This window comes from Arctopsyche grandis, chromosome 11 (genome assembly GCF_051622035.1).
Source record: "Arctopsyche grandis isolate Sample6627 chromosome 11, ASM5162203v2, whole genome shotgun sequence".
In the NCBI taxonomy this organism is placed as follows: domain Eukaryota; kingdom Metazoa; phylum Arthropoda; class Insecta; order Trichoptera; family Hydropsychidae; genus Arctopsyche; species Arctopsyche grandis.
Window position 1 is genome coordinate 4,021,735 of NC_135365.1, and position 20,565 is coordinate 4,042,299.

At 33.8% G+C, this 20,565-nt stretch overlaps 1 protein-coding gene across 4 annotated transcripts in view; it reads right to left on the bottom strand.

Annotated features, from left to right (window-relative positions):
* Positions 1-20,565, bottom strand: part of Lar (tyrosine-protein phosphatase Lar) — a 280,520-nt gene that overhangs the window by 177,443 nt on the left and 82,512 nt on the right. The window lies entirely within an intron of this gene.

The window sequence follows — 20,565 nt, forward strand, 5'->3', positions numbered from 1 at the left end:
AAATTTGGAAGAATTTCAATCAATGTTCTTCTTGCACATCTTACATATAATATTATAGATATATACAAGCTAGATTTAAAATGTTATCACAATGCACTTTCAGGAGCAGATTAATTTCAATTAAATAAAAATTTCAACCAACACTTATTATTTTAATATATTATTGTCATAAACGATACCAATTTAAAGATGAGGTATTATTTATACATGCGGAAATTATATTTGAGCTAAGTTCAGGTGGATTTTTTTTTATCTCGTTTCGCTACGAATGTCTACGTTCTATAGGGTGTCGGGTTTTGGTTTGCTTTCTATCCGAAATCCATGACGAAGTATTCGTAATGCATTTCATAGTTTGATCCAATTGTTTTTGGCGCATCCATAAAACTTTTCAAAACCGACACACGACACTTTTTCTCTTCACGTGACTCTTCATTATGTTCAGGACGAACTTGAGTTTTATTACGAATCCGTTCGGAATGTTGCTTATGTCGAAAGACATGGTTCGCTAATCGCACGCGAACTATCTACGTAACAATTGACTGCATTATTCGTGCACAACCCTGAAATTTGCAGAAATTCGCATTAGAATCGGGCCAAATAGGGTGACGCTTGTGATACTTACATACATATATCGGACGGTTATAACACTTAGCATTCGCATTATGATTTTGAAACGTTGTAATTATTATTTAAATACTTATGAATGAATTTTGATTAATTGGTATGGTAACCATTTATCAAGTGGTATGATCCAAATTACGTAACAGCAGGTTTCTAACGAAGATTTCTCTTACTTTCGATAGCGTTTTTGTATAATCAGCAGCGTAGACTAGTAGATAGCATATTATGCTTTCGAGCAGAGTGGTCACAGTTCGATTCCCACTAGTAGCTGCTGGCTAGACCTTGGTCAGTGACTGCAGGTCGATCATTTCCTATCAGAGTTTTCCCATTTTTCTGATTTTCATTGAAACAGTTACTTTAAATTGGAATTTCCTTTACTATCTCTCTTTCAAATCTCAAGTTATTCAACCTATTGAGGTTCGCTGATTTGTATAACGAAAATGCTGCAAAAATTTCTCCATAGATTGTCACTGTGGATGATTTTTGTATAAATTCGCATTGTATAAATGCTTGTATTGATTGTATCTGCTTTAGTACACTGTAAGGCTAGTGTACATGTTTGATTGAAACTTTTCATATATAAATAACATCTAAATATTCTTGGCGACCTATTTTTTTTAATGGGGGTTCAATTTACTCGTGGACATAAGTGATTGATAGAAATGACACTAGCATACATATGTTTTTTCGGTGGTAATAAATAAATAAGTTACTATTCAATATCCATATTGTATCATTGTGACCCAAGTATACGATACTTTTCAATTTAGATATATCTTTTTACAAAAGGATTATATTATCAATAATCCAAAAACTTATTTTTGACAGGTGTAAGTATACATACATAGCTATTTATGAAGACAATTAAGTCAAGGGGTTTTCGGAAACCTTTGTATATCTAGTAGATATCTAGACTTCTATCAAGTGAACAACTCGAAAACTTTGCAGGAACAATGCGACCAAAAAAGTCGTTGTATGCATTTCGATGCACAGTAGTTAATGTGCATTATTTTCCCAAAAACATCCCATTTCAAGAGTTGAAAACAAAGAACATATGAGAGCCTTGTAACAAAAAGATCGACCGATTCGTACAGCGAGGTAAATGTCACATTGATAGTTGAGTCTGACGTATTTGGCCGAACGTAAAAACAACGCAATAAATAGGTTAGATTTTTAAAATAATTTAAACACGCGCGCCATAAAGCGACCCCATAAGGGAGAGGTGCTGACTAAATTTAGTCAATAAACACTTGACTTACTGTGCTAAAAAAATCCGCTAGCCTTAATGTACTAGACGCCAAGCGTCCAGTTAAAAATGTGTTTAAGTTAAAATAATGGAAAATCTACGAGATTAATTATTGTTTATTAATTATTAAAGTCGCCATTCCAAGGCGGATATCAGTTTCACACTGGCCGTTGAGCGCTGCGTACTTAATTCCCCCTCTCTCTCGCAACTGTGAAGCAAGTGTGACTTTCCGTGAAAATAATCATTTCTGTTGATATTGATCAATGTTTTTATTTTGTAATTACATATTTCAAATCATTGAGGTTTTGATGGGTAATGCACAAAATATGAAGACCCAGCATTATTATAGTATGCTTGGAGAAATAAAATAAGATATAAATCATGACCACTTTCTATCCATCACAGTTCGACAAGTGTCAATTTTACAACGTTGCAAGTTTTCATTGCATTATCAAGCCAATCAAAACATTTCACTATATACTGTCCGTAAAGAAGTTTCGCTTCAATAAGAAATAAATTTGTATCGTATGAAATTATACACCAAAATACGTACAAAGCTTTCATTGAATGTCGAACTTACATATGTAAGTTGCGGTATATGCGCACTAATCTTCACACTTTCAGGCCCATCAAAGTAACTTACTACGTACACAGTCCGTAAAGAACCTCCAAAAGAAAACAATGGTAATTATATTGTATGGAACTATTACTAAACTATACGTAGGTCTCGTTGAAACATTTTGTATGTCTTACCAAAGTTGCGGTGTATGCGCACTAATTTTCAGTTTCAAAGTGACCAACCCGTGTACCGATGCGACACGATAGTGGCGAGAGTCCAGTACGACAAAAGAGAGGAAAATAATATTTGGTTAGGGTAGGGCAGTCAAAGCTGCACGAATACACGAGTTTCCGGTGTGGAAACATGAGCACCCTGAGAGATAGATAGAGAGAGAGCAAAGGGTTGTTTGACCAACGTGGGTAGTGGGGTAACGTTAACGTTAAACACTTCTTCAGCGGGGATGCCACTGGGTTCTTTGTGACTTTTAGTCCCGCCATTTGCGCGGTCAAAAGGTATCCCCTTTTTGAATACCACTCTAATAAGATTACGACCGCTTCGTCTAAATAATGAAACCGTCCGCAGACACACAGATATAGGCGACATGTGAAACGGAGTTGTAAATTTTTAATTAGACTACTACAACAGTTGCCAAAACTCTTTCTGTCCTAGTGTGTGACGCATATTAACGAAGAGTTACAGGATCAGATTTTATTTATTTTGTATCATATTAATCATGGCGGTAGAGTGGGAGTCAGCGACTCCGACTTTGATTTTGCATTTATTTTTGTACGTTATAATATGTATTCAATATTGAAATACAAAGTAATATGACCAATCCCGATTGTATGTAGATCTGAGACAGTGTTTCTATCTTTGTATTTATCTTATGTTTAGTTACAGACATTACTAACAAACTAACCAGTAGATTCTATGACAGAATCACTAATAACCATACTAACACACTTGTGAAGAGTCTCGGTGATTACAACAAAATGTCTATACCCTTCAGGTATAAACACATATTACCTAAACACAAATCTGCTTTAGGTCATCTAATTTAGAGAGTCTTTTATTAATATTATGTATTAGATGTATTATGAGCATTTATAAGAATTGTAAATAGGGTTTTGAGTTCTGTATCCTATTATGTAGTACATTAACATTAGAATAATATAATAATATAATTACTAACAAAATTAAAATTGTAAAATAGAAAATGATCAGTAGATCAGTAGTTATTAAAATAGATATATGTAAGATGTATTGTGAACATAATTTAGTAATAATAAAAAGCATTTAAAAATCAAAATGTTTAGGACAAATTGAGAAGCCTGATATTTGACAAATATAAATAAAAAATACGTAATGTGTAAAGAAAAAGTGTAATTGAAAGTTAATGATTTATATCAGCTCGCTATATGTACATATATGCGGCGACAAAACGGCGAACGACACAACATCCCGGACAAAATGATAACGCGACATAATGTCTATAGAAGAAATTATAACGCAACATAATATGACATTCATATGTTCAAAAACGATTTTTTATTAAGAAAAAAACGTACTGGTATTTAAGAAAACGTATGATTATCTATACAAGTCTGATATAATAATATATAAATATTAAATAAGCCAGTCTAATCGAAATTTAATCATAAGAACTTAAGAATTTTTCGTACTATATACTAAGATTTTTTACACTTTCTTTATAGTAAACCTTTAGTGGGCGTGATTTTTTTAAAGAACACTAAATTAAAATTTTAATCTTTATAAATGTCACGTGTAAATATATCACGATATCATTTTGTCGGGCCGTTTTGTCGTTTGTCATTTTGTCCGTAGACATTTTGTCGTGACACCATATGCAGGTACTAAAAAATTTGCCCTATTATTTTTTTTTAAACAACCGCAACCGCAGCGCGATAGGCGTTTACATTATCTTTGAATGTGATCTACCTACCGAAACGAAAAAGTTTACACTTTAAAATATACATTTTTATATCCGACAATTTGTATGATACCTATGTATATATCCAGATAACAAGTGAATGTATGGGTTAGCGCTGGAGCCAAATTGATTAAGTATCAAGCTATTTCCTCGCAATATCCGCATTCGAATTGAAATACAACTGTAATACCAAAATATATTAAATACACACTTAAAATATTTGCGAGCTAAGAGCACAGACACCTTAGAGTGGAAATGAGTCGCTTTTAGAAGTGATTTTTTACGTACATTGTATGTATTATATATAAAATCAACGCGACTACAGTAATTTGTTTGCCGAATTAAAAGCTTTAATAGATAATGGTCTAGTTCCATTAATTTTTACCGTGCATTAATTTGTACATAATGCTTCCATTATTACAAATTCAAGTCGTTGTAATTATATCGTGATAAACGGACAGGTAAGTTGTTAAATAGAGTGCCACTCGACGAATTGTTAGATCTAATGAGATAAAAAACGAATTGATTAATTAAAAACACCTGTACTATACGCGACCGTACTTACTTACAAATGCTTGATTCTAATAAATTATATTAACGTTTGCTACAAGATATGTATAGGTACATCTACATATGTAAATTGTGAGGTCTCAAAAGCTCTACCTACCTACCTATGTACCTATGTATATGTACGTACATAACTCTAACTACAGCGAACTTCAATGTGGTCAGCTTTTGGGGCTCTGACGAAGTCTTATCAAGAATATTGCCAGTAATTGATTAATTAAATTGTTACCTAATACTTCAGATATAAACATGTTTTGCTTCAAAGGACCACAATCGTATTAGTGATTATATTGTACGCGAATATTAGATAACGTGTATGTACATATGTAAATACATATATACGCTAAGAATGAAATTTCAGACTTATGGCTAACAAATTCGGTATAATATGTCACTGTACATAAGTGAAACTTGTACATACATATACATACACAATGTGAGAGACGGGTTGGATTTGTGAGATAATTTTGAAAGGGAGTGAAAGTACTTTCCAACCGTCAGTTTCGTACAATGTTTCAAAGATCCACTTTTGAAAAGTCTTAGCAACTGGCTTGATGATATTATAGCGTCTGGAAAAGACGAGAAAGGTCTGAACGTGTTAAAGAGTGGTCCGAATGTGTCAAGACAATAAGCTTCTTGAGTCTGACCAATAAATGCTGTGAAGCAATTTCGTTCATTCGTTTTGAATTCCAAACACGGTATCCAGTCAAAACCGCTCGGTACATAAGCACCCCGACAATAACGCGCGGCGACAAAACCGCAAGAGACATAACCACCGACAAAACCGCGCGCCGACAAAATCGTAACAGAAAAAAAGTGCTCGGTGACAAAACCGCGCCAGTATTTATGAAAAAATTAAAATATCAATTTAGATTTCTACTTCGATTTGATTAATATAACTGAAGCATAATCTATAAGTGATTTGCCTCTTTCAATCTTAACTTAACACTATGACGGCCGTTGACTCATATTTTTATCATAAATACATATATGATTCACGACTGCGCGAACTGTATCAGTCCGCTGATATATGTTTGTATCACGTTTTAGTTTATGACGAAAGCTCGATACAAAATTGTATCATAAGCCACAAACGATTGACGAAAAAGTGATACAAAAAAATATCAGCGGACTGAAACAGTTCGCGCAGTCGTGAATCATATATGTGTCAGCAGCCAGTAAGCGTTATGCACCCAACATGATACAAATATGAGTCAGTGGCCGCCATAGTGTTAAGCAACGCATCGAATCGCATGCGGTGACGTCATTGCGCATTATTTTGTATCCTACGAGTTTCCTGACAGAAAATTAAGTCGAAATCTAAGTCGATATCAAAGTCGAAACCGAAATTGGCGCGGTTTTATCACCGCGCGGTAATGTCGGGACAGTTATGTCGGTACGCTTTTGACTGGCGCAAAAGTCGGGGTACCCCAAACCCATATAATAGAAATATAATAAAATTAGTTATATATTATAAAATAATAAGACGAACTCATTAGTTGTATGAATTAAAAGCCGCGTCCAGATTAGAAGCGCATGGACAAACAAGGACACGCAAGGCGTAGGTGAGCGCTTTGCGTGACCGTGTTTGTCCATGCGTGTTGTTTCCTAATTTGAAAAGGATCCTGATAACTAAAAAAAATAGCAGTATAGCAGTTGATCGAATTACTGTAACATTCATTGGTAATTTACGCTCCTTTGCGGGTGTAATTTCTTGGAAGAGTCCAATGGAACGAGTCGATACAAACATGACCTTTGCATTTGCGGGGGAAAAATTTCTACACGTATAAAACTTTCCCTCCGGCGTATTAATTATTAGAGAACGGCACACATTGGCGCCGAGCAAGCAAACACAACGAACGAGACTGCGAAAAGTTAAAATCTTTGAACGGCGATTGTTCAGGCGCCATTCATTCGTTCATTGTTCGCGCGGAGCTCGCGGTCAAATAAAAGAGCGAAATAAAAGGAACGGCGTCACAAGTGAACGAAGGTGGAAAATAAGGGTAGAAAGGTATGGGGGAGGGGTGGGGGTAGGAATTGTTTAAAGCAGTGCGGCGAAATTTACGTTTGGTGAATTGAAATCGACCTCATTATGTAGGGGGATTCAGAGTCGGGACGATTTCGTATGTAGCCCCCGTGCGATCGTTCCGCGCGGCAGAGTCTTGCATGGGCGGTCCATTTGGGTTAGAAATCGCTAATAAAAAGGGTCAGGCCCAGCGTTTATCTAGGGGTGAGGGTCCAGGGGGATGCTGGGAGCAGCCGCCACAGTCACTACATCTATAAAACAGAAAAGATAAAACCTTGGCGAATGTGCCGGCATATAAGGCCGGGACGATGCGCGTATCAAAAACGGCGAGCTCCAAACAGGGGTTGGGTGGGGTGGCTCCAAATTGAATAGGGAGAGAAAGTCTAACCCCGACAAACTTTTCATATAAGCGATAACGAAACGGACTAAAGTGAGATTATTTAAACGGGAGGATGCGCCTGAAAAGAAAGGTCGACGTGAAAAAATTTTCGATGTTTTTTTTTTGCATATGAATTTTGAATTGATTGAGACAAATCGAACAACTTTTGTAACAGTTTTGTCTTCAAACCCCAAGAGCCGGGTATTATAAAATCCAAATGTCATAGTTTGCTGGTTGTTGTCTGACAATAATTAAAGAGACAATACCATGCAAAAATAATAACATTAAAATCCAACCTTGCACTAAAATCATTACATTTATCCACTACAGAAGTCGTATGAGTTAATTTGTCGTAATATTTACCTAAAATGAGTAATGTAACAGTTCAAAAAAATGCTCGGGAAATGCTATAAGATTTATGGCCCAGCGACATAATGAAATAGACCTTTAGAATGTTCTGGACTGATAAACGAACCAAGGATTTTCAATGTAAATACATATATGAAATAAATTCGTAATTTCTTTTGAAGTGTGACGCAGAGAGTTTGACACATGATAGTTGGTAGTGTGGAGGAAACAAGAAGATGAAGGACACACTTGACTGACTACATAATTTCAAAACAGAACACATTAGAGGTCTACGTGATCATGAACTTCAGTCGTAAAGGATGCATATTAAAGTGTGCCAACGTTGACTGTAAATTATTAAACGAATAAAATATGAAACAGTTAAATGTACAACTGGTAAGTGAAAATAAGTATGGAACACTGTATACTCGGCATAACGAGGAGAGATAGAAAACGGAATACGTAAGTGAAATGTATGACAAGAAGAGTTGATATATTGGAGGCAGTTAAGAGATTAAAATGGCAATGGGCAAGTCACAAAAAAATGGACAAAAAAAGTACTGAAATGGTACCCGAGACAATTTTAAGGGTGAAGAGAAGGCCACAAAGAAGATGGGTAGATGAACTTAAAAAAATGTGTGGAGTAAAATGGATGAGAGTCGCGCAAAGCAGATACGAATAGAATCAGTGGATTGTGAATGGCTGTAAATTATGACGATGATGATATAATATGTATGTATAATATAGACTAGTGGTACGCATATTATGCTTTTGAGCAAAGAGGTCACGGGTTAAAGTCCCACTAGGTCTGACTAGACCTGGGTTTATGACTGCAGATCGATTGTGTCTAATCAGAGTTTGCTAATTTTTCCGATTTTCATTGAAACGGTTCTTGTTTTTCGGTTCTTGGCTCAAGTTATTCAGCGTCGTGAGGTTCACCAATTTGATTATTAAATGCTGCAAAAACTTGTCAATATATTTCACTGTGGATGTTTGTATGAATTCGCATTGAATAAAAAAATGCATGTATTGATTATATTATTGTATTGTCGCTTTGGAGCGATCTGTAAAAGCGAGTGTACATGTTCGATTGAAATAAAATAAAACAAAATAAAAATAAAACTATTCATTATTTTTGAAAGGAAACTTCATTGTGTCCGATTCGCGACAAGAACGTATAATTGATTGTATGGTATCTTTTTAAGTGCGTTCATTGCTTTGGAGCGATCTGTAAAGGCAAATGTTTATTTTCTATGAAATAAAATAAAAATAAACACGATATATTTAAACACGATAAAGGAAACCCTTCAATGTTTTCGCATTTATTTATGCTTACACCCAAAATAAAAACAGGATGAAATTTAAAATGAAAACATATTCAGAACGAACACATTCACACACATACGCACACACACAACTAACGATACGAATTATATAATTCTCGAGAACTCCACAGCAGCTAATTAATTGCCCCGGTCTCTCTCGAACCCCTGAGGTATTTCAGAAATGTTTTCTTAACATCGTTCGAGGTTTATGCTCGTTCCTACTTACGCGTACATACGTATGCACGTCCGCAACCATTTCAGGGGATGAAGAAGTAGGGGAGGGGGTAAATTTAAAATACACGTTCGCGTTTTCCGCGGGGTTCATTATATATTTCGCCGCATATGATCCAAAGCAACAAAGGCACGAACGAGATAAGTCAAGTCGTTTCATCGTTTGATTCAAACGTACACGTATTATGTTAAAATAATATATACGTGCGTATATGGGGGGAGTTAATTTCGGCAACGGCTGTGCATAATTAAAAGAAGTAACCGTGCCGCGTAAAACGAATCGTCTGATAAGCGCGTTAATAATGTGTAAGAAACAGGTACGGCTCTGGCACAAAGGATGCGATTAATTATTTCGCCACGCCATCGCTGATTTAAAGGATTGTAAATATTTTATGGCGGAAGACTCAATAAGTGATGCGGCAAATCTATTCAATGAATATATTTTTAAATAAATAAAATATTGCCATCAAGAGATAAAAGTTGTCCTCCGGGTAGTCTTAAGCCAAATAAATTTAAAATAAATAATAAGATTCAAATTTGAATAAAACAACAAATGAATATTTACTATTAGATTCGCCATGTTTAAGCTGTTTATATTACAAATACTGAGCGAAGCCGGGTAAAACAACTAGTTAGTCGTATAAACGACTCGATAAATCGTACACATCATACATCCAACTTGTGGACCTCTCAATTTGTTACAATTTGTCTCAATTATATGAAGTTATTATATACTATATTAATAACCAACGGCATTATAGTCAGCTGTCATCACGTCGATCTGAGAGACGATTCTGCTAAAATTTTAATGATTTCGTTGATGATTAAAATCCTCTAGCATCATGTCGAAGACATTTGCTTACTTTATTGACAACTAGCCTCCTTATATCGGGAAAATATCAAAGAAAGATTGCAAGCTATTCAAAATCGGCTCACAAATTTTGCACACACATCTAGTGAAACTAATAAAAACGCCCTGCTTTTGATTGAGAAAGAAGTATTGGTAATGATACCACCTCGTAATTTTTGATTTTATAAAAAAAAGTTTCTACCTATGTATGTATATGTATAATATGTAGGATGGTACCCATGAAATATTTGCTTCGTTCTTTTTAAAATACAAAGTTATGAGACTAATAATTAATAATAATAATAATTAAGATGTATTTTTAAATTAGCTTGATAGCTAAAATATGTATAAATAAATAGGGCCGGGCCGCACCGTGCAACTTTGTCGGCCAACTTGTTGCGCGACACGAAAAAATGTATGGAAATGTGTGGGACAAACAAATTTTCGAGTGTGGCATGTCCCATCTACCTGCATGCATTGGTCTGGTCGCCCTCAACCAAGTTGTTCGCGAGTTGAGCGGTGCGGCCCGGCCCTAAGTACGAATTTGCAACACGTAGATACCAACACTATGCTACTTATACATATACGACGTCACATTAGTGATGGAAAAGTTAACAAACGATTATAAAATTAGCACTAAAAATCACTTCAAGTTTGAAACAGTGAATATCACCGTCTTAAAATTAAACAAACTTAAAACAAAATTATCAGTGTTATGAACGAAACTAATATAAAACCTTTAAAAAAAGCAGTTTATGACTACTTCAAGGTGTTGAATTTGAATCTATTGAAATGTTAGAATGCGTGAACGCAATAAACACCACATTCCACATAAAGGAATAGTTTCAGTCGTAATTTATAGTTACAATTTCCATATCAAACATCACAAACACTATATCAAAACCTAGTCCCCCATATTGGACGTGTATAAGCTTCTATGAAATTATTGTCGTAATATACACCGCTTTTACAGACGAAATAAAGAAAAGCACAGGGTATGCAAAACACATTTCCATTTCACCCCGAGGTACATACATATCTCGAAAGAAAGCAATAAAGCAAGATAGTTAATATTGATAATATGCGCTAAAACAAATTCGATAATGGATCGGTCCGAATGTTTACCCAAGTTGGGAAAAAAAATAGTATCTTTAAAGCGATATAAAACTGTTTTAAAGCGCAAATCACTATCTATCTTGTCCATTCCATCTAAAGTTTAGTATCGGGTTTTATGTATCCAGCAGTTAGTGTTTTTACTCTATTACGAGCAGCCTTAATTTCGTATGTCTTCGAGCTAACTGAGCTTGCGGACACGCGAGAGTGTCATAATAACGTCGCTGATACACAACGCTAATTATACAGTTTTTAGTATGCCTAGTTTGCCTTTTTTATGTACAACATGGTCTGTAAGTAACTGTTGAATTTATTTCATTGAAAATTTTCGAAGTAATCCAATTATACACTGAATTCTCGAGGGATTCGCACAAACTCGAGAGTGAAACCCACTTGTTTAAATGCAAATTATTATTAAGCTATATCTACAGCAACATTTGATTGCTGCTTTTTGTCCCTGAAAGCTGTGTCTCAAGATGTTATCAAGATTCGTTCAAGATGTTATCAAGACCTTGAAATCTGAACCCTACGAAAACAGTCTACGGTCAACATAAGTTAGGGTAGCATAGTATAGTATACTAAATTTGGTTAGTCTGAGTTGAAAACTATTATGTATTTTCATATATGTATTTTATACTATATATGTATTTTCATTTTGGACAAACAAACATTCATCTTACTAGAAGAATTACCTGGCATTATATGAAAACCCTATGATCCTGAATAAAAAACTTTGCCTGGTCACATTTAACACATTTTGTATGGGAGGCCTGCAATCCAGGGCTCCGAGCTCTTTCAAAGCCAGCAACATAGCTTGGTGGTTGCATTAATGCTAACCACCGAGAGGCTTCCGGGATTGAAAAGAATTGTTCCGAGTATATCTGTAGTGCTGCTGGTCAGACTTGGATATTTGTGATCAACGTCCATCGTTTTCTATCAGAGTTTGCCAATTTATCTAATTTTATTGTTGAAACGGCCCCCCATCAAATTAGCACACTGTCACCACTGTCTGAATACGATTTTAAAATTTATAATCTATAAATTTATATAATGTACAAGTTTAATACCATAGATGTTAAATAACATTTTTTCATTTAATTTCATTTTAAAAAACAGATAAGGTTCTTAGATTGAGAGATTTGGTGATTCCAAGTCATAATCGCAAAAAATAGATTATATAGGTATAATATATGTACATATAGCCAGCAGTATGGCACAATGGTAGCGTGTATGTTTAGCACCAAGTGATCAGTGAGTTCGATCCGCTATACTACTGGTTAGATTAGGAGGCATTCGTGACTCCAAATCGATCGTTTCTTATCAGAGTTTGCCAATTTTATCTGATTATTGTTGAAAAGGTTCCTCAAAATTGGCAAAAAATCATCTTTCCTGTTGTCACAAATCTTCTGTATTTATTGTGTATAATTTGTAAAAATATGTACAAATCTATAATCCATAGATTTCTCAACGCATTAATTATTTATTTAATTAATTAATTAATTGTTATTTCGTGTTCTTCAGCTTCTGGAAATACAGTGATTGATGTAACATTAAAATGCTGAATTTTTTATAATTAATTTTCCAGGAAAGCGCATTGGGGTCATCCTGTCAAGCCTTCCTGGTATATACCTATGTAAAAATAAAATAAATATGTACATATATAGACCAGCCGGCTTCGCTCAGAAAACAGTAGTAGCTTAGTAATGGCACAAAGCGATACTGCACAAATGGCAAGAAATTTTTCCAATTTAATACATAATATAATATTAATCATATTAATATAGATAGATACATATATACAGAGTATACAAGGCCAATTCAATGAATTATGCGTTAATTTCGTATGCGCTGAGAGACTTGGCAATTAAGACTTGGCCGAATTAAAAATAGATTAACCAAGGAAGGGAAAGGCGAATCGAATCGACCGCAAAAAGTACGCAGTCTCCAAGATTGGAAACAAGGGCGATAAAATTCGGTCAACGCAAAGAGAGAAGGGTTCGGACGTACTGAATTCGAGATAAGGAGTGATGAAGACGAATAAAGAGAGGCGGTTTTTAAGGGGGGTCGTATGTTTTAGGGTCCAGAATAAAAATATAAATACAGTGCCGATCATTGAATTTATTTTTGCAGTCCCATGATTATGATTAATAAGTGACAATCTTGAAAAAAGAAAGGGTTAAAAAGCTAACTTGGTCATAAGATCGATTCTGATCCAATTACGATAACTTTTTAATGAACGTGCGTGAGTAGCAAACATACGTATGTGCATATATCGTTGTTTTCGTACTGAAAATATATATGTTTGCACGACAGAATGAGTCTTTCGCACGATACATGTATACGCATAATCGTAAGCGATAAATTACGTCCATGACAGTTAACATGACGATCTGCTTGTAAATATTGTGAAACTTCTGAAATGAGCTGTAAATTTTAATGGTATAAAGCTGGTCGTTAAACATTTTGACTAAGCCAAAAAATATATTAGATATCCAAATAAATTTTATAAGCTATTGAAACAAGTCAATTATTGCTAAATCTATAGACATAAAAATTAATGTTTGCTTCTACGTATTTTTTGCTCGCTATACATACATGCATACAAATGTACATGTAAATCAACTTAAGACCACAACTTTGGTATAATATCTCATTTTAAATCATAGGACTCAGAGTCCTTTTTTTCTAAATTTTATTTATGTGAGTAACGCGTGGCATAGTACATACAAAATAAAAAAATACAGTGTTGTTTTTGATTTCCCGTTTTTGGTTTTTGCGACTTTTTTATCAAAACAAAATTTTATTTACTTATTTATTTAGAAATAAATGAAGGCGGCAAAGCCGATAGACCCACGTGGCTTGACTTAATATAAATAATAAAATAAAATCAAAAATATTCATATAAAAATAATAAAAAAAGTAAACATGAAAAAAATACGAAATAAGCAAAAATACCAAAATATAAAACAAAAATACCTGGAACGGTAACATAATAACTAAAAAAAAAAATATATAGAAAAAATATTGGAAAAAAATAATTATTGGAAAAAAAGAATTTCAAAAAACAGGTTAAAGAAATATATTAAGCTAATTTTTGGAAATATTAAGGTTATCAGAATTTACAAAATGGTTGGGAAGATTATTCCAAACTTAAAACACTCTGAAAATCTGTATGAAAAGAAAGAAACTCTGAACAATTAATTCGATTTTTTCTTTTTGGAGTCTGAAAATATGACCTTTTAGATGAGTGTATTTAATATTTATTTATTTTCTATTTATTGTCTAATTATTTTCATTTAAAAATAGTAAGCATTAAATTTAAACCTTAAATTGGCACCATTATTAAAGTTTTCTTAAAAAATATATACAATATGCATTGTACATACATACATACATTGAAGATAAAAGTACATACGAAGATTAAATTCTAAAAAAATCATACTTATTGCACATTTTAATTTTTACTAGCCTCTTCTTGGCTCGCTTTCGATTTTTTCGTCTGACGAAATTTAGGTTCTTATCCGATCATTTTCAAACTTTGCCATTTTGCTCGGTTTGGTCATCAATAATTGTGGAAATCAAATCCGCCATTACGATGGTGAAAAATAATCGTAATAGACATGTTTTAATATACTCCATTATAGCTCTCGGTGACGTCTATTAGTATTTATCCACACTCTTCCTATCGATTTTTCCCTTCTCGCCCACCCTCTCGCTATGTCAGATTTTAATCGTTTAAACGTCGATAACTTTTTCTTTTTTCAATCTATATTTTATAAAATTTGCTTTATTAATATTTACTATTGTTTGGTTTTGTGACGTGTGATAAACACAGCAGCTAAAGCCAATGCTTTACCTGCTTTGCCAATATCCCAAGTATTTTTAAATAAATAAAAGAAAAAAACAACGGTTCAAAAGTGATCGACACTGTACCCTGTATATTATACATATGTGAATGTCAAAAAAAAAAGGAGCAACGATTTTCCAGGGTTCAAAGTGGGGGGGAGGTAGGGGTGGAAACCATCCCTTGACCAAAGAAGCACATCAAAACGGCTGGTTGGCCGATACATTTTATTGCCACAGTTCGCACCTGAAAAGAGAAACGTAGGGTTCTCTACGCCAAGAAACAAAGGGAAAATATGATATGGCGTAGTCCCAGCTACGCCAATAACGACGTTAACGGCCGATTGCGACGCGGCCGGACCCTGCGTAAATTGAATTATTAATGAATAATAAAAACGTACGCCGACAAAACGACGAATTTATACCACTCGTTCGACAAATACTGCACGTCGAACAGACCCACCCCCAAAAACCCACCCCATATATACTGTACGTACCGCACGTTTGAATTATACAAGAGGGGTGTACGCAACCCTCCCCCCCCCCTGCCATGAAACAGTGTATAAAACTGAATAATTCTCGCGCGTAAACTCATAAAGACTCGAATTACTACTGATAGTGAAGCGTGTATAAAATGTATGTAAAACTGTATGGAGTGTAATTTGTTAATTGTATGACACTTAAAAGATAAGATAAGTAAGTAATTATTGTAATAAGCTTTGGGGTTTGCTTTCTGGCTTTGAATGTAGTCGTTGATGTACATCAACATTCCTATACATGTGTACATAGGAATGTGTCTGTCGTAGCTGTATATCAGAAACTAGCAACTATTTATAAGGGCGGATTTACAACAAATGATTCAAAATAATAAACAATACGAAGCACTTTTAAATAATAAACAAAATAATCGCAACCGCATTTGAGAAAAAAAAGTTTTAATGAGTTTCAAAGGGTGGTTGAAAGTGGCGTATGGGATAGCTAGCTGTCATCGCTCCAATCTGACACAAAATTCCGATTTCATTTTCAATCAGCTCGTTAATGATTAAACTCCTGTATGTTCATGTCGGAGACATTAGATTACTTCAATGTTAGCTAACCCCCGTATATCGGTAAGATATCAAAGGTTCGATCCCGTAGGTTGACCTAGATTTAAAATAATTTATTCCGAGTATTATCAGTAGTGCTGCTTGTCATATTATAAATTTTGGAATCAAATTCATAAATAGTGGTGACATAGAGGGTTCTGATATAAAATAAAACGACTTGGAGTCACAAATATCCAAGTCTAACCAGCAGTATTAAAGATTAGCACGGGATCGAACCCAGTAATCTCTCGGTGCTCAACATAACCTCAACCACCGAGCCATACTGCTGGCTGTATAAGTATATATGGCTGTATATGTATAAGTTTAATACCATAGATGTCGCCCAGTTGCAGCCAGAAAGATGGCATCATGGAAAAATATAAAATTGGGTCCATTGGCTATGCCACTTTTCTCGAGTGTAAATAAGAGTGGAAGTGGTTCAAAATCAGATCATACATTTTTGACGGGCAGGAATGTCACTGAACTAACAGGGAAGCTAATAAAAAGCTTGTAAAAATAAAAACAAACAAATTTGGATGATTTGCCATTCAATAGATGTCCTGTAGAGTCTGTCGTATTTTTTGTACAACAAAAGATTTTTAGAAAGAAAGTCGTGAGATGTCTATCGAAGAGTCTGTCGTAAAATCGCTAGAAAGGACAAATATCGTACTCAAAGAATTATTTGCAGACAAATATACATATGTATCATATTTTCATATATCTGTATCTAAGACAGTGGATTATTTGCAATATGTATCAAAATATCATCGCGAAGTCTCGATTGGAATATATATATATATTTGAATTTTTTGTTTTTTTTTGCACAATACTTAAAGCTTAAATTGTAAATCTAAATATAAAAAAAAAATACATAAAACAAGGTACCGATGTATATGTAATATAAGAAATTATTTCATACCCTTTTCAAATATATGTAGATTCCAAGCTTACGAAATATGTATAAACTCCAAGGAACTGGTCCATAAATTAAACATCAACATGCTTGGATAATGGATATTTTTTCAAGATATAACAAATTTGAATAAATTTCGATTGAATATTTACTGGGATGTGAAATGTAAGCTCATACATATTCGTATTATTACATTAAAAGCAAACGAAGCAGCAGTAAAACAATTTATTTCGAATAAAATTAATCCCACGATCGCTCTTCGTATAAAGGCAAAATAACATTATATTAATTTATAATATTAAAATACAAACAACTAATTGAGGTTTGAAGACTTCTCAGAATTAAATAACGTTCACTAAGTTCAAAATGAAACGAGTTATGAAAATTTCACTCGGATGAACCTCATAAAATATACAAGAGCGATTTTGCTTTATATTATATATTTATAATATGTGCATATATAATAAATTTGTGGGAAAATATTACATTACATAAACGCCGGTGAAATAAACATCGACAATCTGACGTTTCGTAACGTTGATTATTAAAACGTAAAAATCCACTGTATTTTATTTATACTACAAAATGGCCGAAGTGGGAATAAAACGAGAGAAATATATCACGCGATAAATCAAATAACTCCCCATTATGTTGCCATTTCACAAATAAATACTATTCGCAACACTTGTGCGTATAATACAATGGGAATGCTTCCACTTCTAACAAATCTATTTATCTTTTTACTTGTCAGGAAAACGTTAACAGATTCGTATCTTATGATTTCTCGCAAATTGCGTTTCAAACGGGAACAATCCTCTCAAGAAATCACACAAACACACGCATATACGTATACATGTATGCTTTTATGAATAAAAACGTACGTATATAAAGTAACGGTACCAATCATCGTCATCGTGATTTTTTGCAATTAAAACTATTTTGTTTTAAATAAAAAGGATCATTTTTAATCGTTAATAAATTAGATATTGTTAAATGTATGGTAGTTTAAGAGAAAGACTAATTGTTCGTATGATGTAATGAAAAACAAAATCATTCACAGTGTAATTAACACAAAAAAGACCTAAAATTGAGTCTTGAGGTACTCCACTTACGACAGAGAAAACATGCACAGAACATCACAGTTAATCTTCAAATTTTCACAAATTCTCCTATCCAAATTAGAAGTTGTGTATTGAAATTAATCAATTAGTATAAATAGAAACTCTACTTTTAGTAAAATTTTAGTATGTTAGTCGAGAGGAACATCAAATATTTAATCATTTCGAAACTAACCATAATGAAATGAAGTTCAATATACGTATCTAGCCTAGAGATGAAAACGACGAGCTAAAGCTTTGTATTTGATTTAAGTTGCGACCGAATTTTTATGGAGGATTGGATCGTGAAGATGAATGGTGCCGTTACCTTAATATGCATTATACAAAAGACGATTCACACCGGGATAATTTCAAATTAAAGTACGCTCGAAGCCTTGACAGTATTAAGTCTATAAATAATCGATAAATCCCATAACGCTCCCGATTACATAATTCCTCCCCACTTAGGTTTCGGTGAAAAGTTAATACCTTGAAATTATCGCTTCGGAGACAAAGCGGCAATCTTCAATGCAAATACGAGTGAAAAAAAATATTTAGAAAATTTGGCTGGCGCAAACATGATCATAATTAAATTTCCGCGAATAAAATTCACAGCGAATTTCAACGAAGCAGACCAAGGAGTTTCAGACACAAATTCATTAGAGCTTTACAGAATTCGTTTCGAGAGCGACGTTCCGACAACAACAAAAAAAAAGTAAATAAATGAAAAAAACTCGCTTTGTGAAATACTAGCTCGTACACCGTAGTCGTAGACGAATAACAATTTACGAGTCACGGATACAAGAGGATTTATAGAATGGACCTCGCAACGGGATTTATAAAATGAACCCGTGCAAGATTTACAAAACGGGGACCGGCATCGACAAAAGCGATGCGAAAATCTAATTTGTGCAAACTATTTTCACAGGACGTCTCAGGATGTGTATAATGTAAGCCGCAAACGCGTTTGCAAATTACCAAAAGGCGGAAAAAACCGGGGAAAATTCCCATTGTGAACACTTCAGACACGTAGCGTACGTATGGCGTGGACACAATGGATGATCGATACTTTACGAAAGCGGTGAAAAGATATAAAAAATTTAATACAAACTTGGTCATTATGCATATAACCATCCATGGATTTGCACAGTAGTTAATTTTGAAGATTTTTATTTAACACAATTAAACCTCAAAAGCAAAGTTTCGATTTATATGCTGTAATTCTAACGTGCGTAGTAACAATATATGAAATTTTGTGAAAATTCGACCTCAAGATTTAGTTTGATTTGAACTCGGAATCAATCACTGATCACATTTTCATAGTTAAGAAAAAATGTGTGTTAGTACATGTGCATTTTGAAGATTTTTTTGTAATTTTTTGGAAAACATTATTTCGTATTTCGTGTCTTATTATGCAAATATTTTTACTCAGTAATTGATTTTTTTTAAATTTTCATAGATTAATCCTATTTATGTCAAAGTATTTTATAAATGTATTTTTTTATTTTAAAAAACATCCCATTTTTCACACAAAAATTGGTTTTTATTAGTTTCACTTTATCAATTGGTCTGACTAACTTTCGTACACTATTCTGAACGCTTCGAAACTTCGCAATTTCGCGAGGTTTGGCCGCCGATAGGGATTTCAATTAGGTCCGCTAAGTCTATGGTGAAATATAATCGTAATAAACACGTTTAAGAATCCAAAAATTTTAGAAAAGGTGAAAATAGTCTTGTTTGTTTGACTTTCAGCCCCCCATTCGTTTTGTTATATTTTAATTATTTGCATAAACTTCTAACATGTTAACTTTGAAATCTAAAATTAATAGCAAATTAAACAATAAAGTATCACATATTATGTATAAGTATTATAAATAAAGCAAATAGTATTTTTTTTATACAAAATATGGTCTCTATTTGCACGGTTTCACTTCGAACGTTGATTTTTGCAAGTTTTCAGATACTTACCTCACATTAAATTTTGCGTTGAAAAATTTGTCTGAATTTGCATATCAATTTCGTTCGTACGAGTCAATTTCGACAATTTAGTGTAAGTAAATAGCCAGGTGTTGTATATTCAGTCAGTTGATTATAATTATAGTTAAAAAAATAATAAAACTCGTACGAGACACGACGATAGCGTGATTTGATATAATCTAGCCAAAACTCAATTACTGACATTAGATTAATCAAACGTCAAAAAGAACAAAAAAAAAACACGAAATATCAAAACGATCATTACGTATCAATTTTTACGGGCGTGCCGAGAAAAATTCACTTTAGCAAACATAAAAAAAAATCTGCGTATAATCTGAATTTTGTACTTAAATAAATACGCTCGAATGCATGCTTCATTTACCTGGTAAAATAAAGCTCGGTTTCGGTAAGTGAATACGTACGAGGCGAAAAAA